Source organism: Chlorocebus sabaeus, chromosome 9, assembly GCF_047675955.1.
Source record: "Chlorocebus sabaeus isolate Y175 chromosome 9, mChlSab1.0.hap1, whole genome shotgun sequence".
NCBI classification, from domain to species: domain Eukaryota; kingdom Metazoa; phylum Chordata; class Mammalia; order Primates; family Cercopithecidae; genus Chlorocebus; species Chlorocebus sabaeus.
In genome coordinates, this window is record NC_132912.1 from 65,264,236 (window position 1) to 65,268,683 (window position 4,448).

Consider the following 4,448-nt stretch of genomic DNA (forward strand, 5'->3'; position numbering starts at 1 on the left):
TTGGTTTGCAATCATTTTGGCTTTTCTGGGAAATGGTCTGGTATGTTTGATGTTATTGTGAGGCTAATAACAAAGACCGGCATTTCCATCCTAACTGCACCACAGCACACTACCTCTCACACTACCACATCACACCCAGTCTGATAAATGAGTCACTTCCACTACCTGCAGCAGGGCTTATTCACAATGTGAATTTTCTGTAGCAATTTGTAGCCCCCTGAGCTTCACTTTCTCTGAGGCTTCACCTTCTGCAAACCCAAGGAATATACACAATACCTAAGGACCAGGGGAAGAACATCTGTGGCCAAACAGGGGAATAATGGCAGTTTTTTCCAGAGCTGGATTTAGTAAATAAATCTGAGTGCTTACATCCAAAGTCCTTTAGACCAAAGCTGCATTAGTAGGCAGTTACTACCTACCACAAGCAACTACTTTGTGTCATCCACGGGGTAAGCAGAGTCCATTGAGACACAGTACCTACTCTCAAGGCACTTACAGTCAAGTGTGTGTAAAGGTGTCAAGAACAGGGGAAGGTCCAAAATTTTACCCTACTTGCACACTAACAAGTTAGCCTGCCATAGTTTCAGAGGCTCACAGATGCCAGCAGAAGACGTGAGACGTGTGGGTCAAGGACAAAAGACTCTCTTACCTGTGACACAGCAGGCAGCATAAGCTTCGTGTTTTGCCTCAATTTCTGCTGTCCTCTGCGTCCCTCAGGAGTGATGCAGAGCAGGTTAGGTGGATGCTGTGCACACCATGCGTTGGTGTCACAGCCAAGGAACCCTAAGCTTATAAAACCACCTGTCTTAGAAGGAGCTGCTAACAAATCTGCCCAACCTTCATCCTATGAAAGGAAAGTATCTTGGACCCCTAAGATCATTAAGCTAAAGGGAAAAGTCAAGCTGGGAATTGCTGAGGGCAGACCTGCCTCTTATTCTGTTCAAAGTCATCCTTCTGCTCACTGAGATAAATGCATATCTGATTGCCTCCTTTGGAGAGGCTAATCAGAAACTCAGTGCAACCATTTGTCTCTCACCTACCTGTGACCTGGAAGCCCTCTCCCCACTTTGAGTTGTCCCGCCTTTCCTGGCCACTTTGAGTTGTCCTGCCTTTCTTGACCGAACCAATGTTCATTTTACGTATGTTGATTGATGTCTCATATCTCCCTAAAATGTATAAAACCAAACTGTGCTCTGACCACCTTGGTTACACGTCATCAAGACCTCCTGAGGCTGTGTCAAGGTTAAGTGTCCTCAAACTTGGCAAAATAAACTTTCTTTTTTTTTTCTTTTTAAGACTGAGTTTCGCTCTTGCCGCCCAGGCTGCAGTGCAATGGTTCGATCTCTGCTCTCTGCAACCTCTGCCTCCTGGGTTCAAGCAATTCTCCAGCCTCAGCCTCCTGAGTAGCTGGGATTACAGGTGCGCCACCACCACGCCCGGCTAATTTTTGTATTTTTAGTAGAGACAGGGTTTTACCATGTTGGCCAGGTTGCTTTTGAACTCCTGACCTCAGGTGATCTGCCCGCTTTGGCCTCTCAAAGTGCTGGGATTACAGGCATGAGCCACCATGCCTGGCAAATTTTTTTTTTTTTTTTTTTTTTTTTTTTTTGAGACAGAGGAGATAGAGTTTCACTCTTTTGCCCACACTGGAGTGAAGTGGCACAATCTCAACTCACTGCACCCTCCGTCTACCAGGTTCAAGTGATTCTCCTGCGTCAGCCTCCCAAGTAGCTGGGATTACAGGCGCCTGCCATCATACCCAGCTGATTTCTGTATTTTTAGTAGAGATGGGGTTTCACCATGTTGGCTAGACTGGTCTCGAACTCCTGACCTCAGATGATCCACCCACATTGGCCTCCCAAAGTTCTAGGATTATAAGCGTGAGCTACTGTGCCTGACCTGGCAAAATAAACTTTCTAAATTCTCAAATTTTAATTCTAAATTCTCAAATTTCTCAAATTTTCAGGGTTCACAATCCCTGAGGGGGAGATTATTATACTGCTCAGGAAATAAAATCTGTTTCCTGCCCAGAGAGAGATATTATCTTCCAAGGCTGTTTGCTAAGTAAACATCCTGAAAAGATAGTCTGAGACAAAAGCTGCCATAAGATGGGTAGAAACGCCATGGAGAATTGGCCCCAACAAAAGATGGGGAATGGGAAAGACAAGCTCAAGATGTCACAAGTACAGTTTTTTTGTCGGGGAGCAGGGGCTTACTATTTTGCCCAGGCTGGTCTTGAACTCCTGACCTCAAGCAATCCTCCCATTTCAGCCTCCCAAGTAGCTGGATCACAAGTGTGAACCATCACACTCGGCTTCGGCAAGTACAGTTTTAAGATGTAAATACAGAGAACCGTGGGCACAGTCAGACGGAGGAGCTACTTGCACTAAAGTTTGAAAGCAGGACTTAACAAAATTAGAAAGCCAACAGATGGAGGATGGGAAGGCAAAATTCTAGAAAGAGGATGTGCAAAATCATAGGAGTGTTTGAAGTGGCAAGAATTGTTTGGAAACCACATATTATTTTTTTGCTTTTGATTTGCTTTTGTTTTTGTTTTTGTCTGAGACAGAGTCCCGCTCTGTCACCCAGACTGGAGTGCAGTAGCACAATCTTGGCTCACTGCAATCTCTGCCTCCCGAGTTCAAGCAATTCTCCTGCCTCAGCTTCCTGAGTAGCTGGGATTACAAGCACGTGTCACCACACCCGGCTAATTTTTGCATTTTTGGTAGAGATGGGGTTTCGCCATGTTGGCCAGACTGGTCTCAAACTCCTGACCTCGGGTGATCTGCCCGCCTTGGCCTCCCAAAGTGCTGGGATTACAGGTGTGAGCCACTGCGCCCGGCTAGGTTTCTTTTTGTTTGTTTGTTTGTTTTTGATACAGGGTCCCCCTGCATTGCCCAGGCTGTTCTCAAACTCCCAAGCAATTCTCCTGCCTCAGCCTCATGAGTAGCTGGGACTACAGGTGCGTACCACAGGGCCTGGTGGAAACCACAAGTAATTAAGTAAAGCTGGAACAAGCTATCGAAAAAGTTGAGAAATTAAACTAAAGATGTTGGCTGGAGCCAAATACTGAAGGTCCTGAAAGCAGCAAGTGAGGACAAGTCTAGGGTAGCTGGGAGCAACATTTCTGATTTGAGCAATGGGGAGGACAAAGGTTCCAGCCACTGTGGGAAGGTCTGCAGGAAGAGGGGCAGGTGTGAGGGTGAAGACCATGATTCCATTTTGGATGAATATGAGAAGCCAGGTCCACATTGCAATGCAGTTGTCCAATAGGCAGTTATGAAGCTTTGGAGAGAGGTCTGGCTCAGAAGCATGGGTGTAAAAGTTAGTTTTAATTATGACTAACTATGGGTGTGGTTTAAGTCAGTGAGATATGGGACAGGAATAAAGACACTAACAGCCTAAAGGATGAGGCCATGGGCATTAGTCTTCTTTTTTTTTTTTTTTTTTTTTTTGAAATAGAGTCTCACTCTGTCACCCAGGCTGGAGTGCAGTGGTATGGTCTTGGCTCACTGCAACCTCTGCCTCAGCCTCCCGAGTAGCTGGGACTACAGGCATGTGCCACCATACCCAGCTAATTTTTTTGTATTTTTAGTACAGCCAGGGTTTCACTATGTTCTCCAGGCTGGTCTTGAACTCCTGACCTTGTGATCCACCTGCCTTGGCCTTCCGAAGTGTGGGGATTACAGGTAGGAGCCACCGTGCCCCGCCAGGAGCATTAGTCTTTTAGGGGCAAGAAGCAGAGGAGGAGCTAATAAAGAGAACTGACAAAAACCAGCCAGGAGGATAATAAAAAGAGAACTCAAGAGGAGCACTTCTGTGGAAACCAGAAGAAGAGAGCACTGGGTAGAGAAGGGAGCACTCAACAGTGTCACAAACTGAGGAGAGGTCAAGTGAGGCAAGGGCAGAGAGCATTAGGGCCGGACGCAGTGGCTCACACCAATAATCCCAGCACTTTGGGAGGCCAAGGCAGGAGGATCACTTGAGCCCAGGAGTTTGAGACCAGCCTGGGCAACATGGCAAGATCTCATTTCTGCAAAAACAGAAAATTAGCTGGGCACAGTGGTGTGTGCCTGTAGTCCCAGCTACTCGGGAGGTTGAGGTGGGAAGGATCGCTTGATCCCAGGAGTTTGAGGTCACAGTGAGCTATGATTGTGCCATTGCACTCCAGCCTGGGCGAGAGAGCAAAACCTTGTCTTCAATAATAATAATAATAAATAAAAGAAATAGCAGCATTAGCTGCTATTACTGTGTAACAAATTGCCCCCAAATTTAATGGCCTAAAACAAGCATTCTATTATCTGAAAGTTTCTGTGGGTCGAAAATTAGGCACTGGCTTATCTGGGTGGTTCTGGCTCGGGGCCCCTCAGGGGGTTGCAGTTGAGATGCTGACTGGGGCTGCAATCATCTGAAGGGTTAACAGCACTCAAGGACCTGCTTTCAGGATG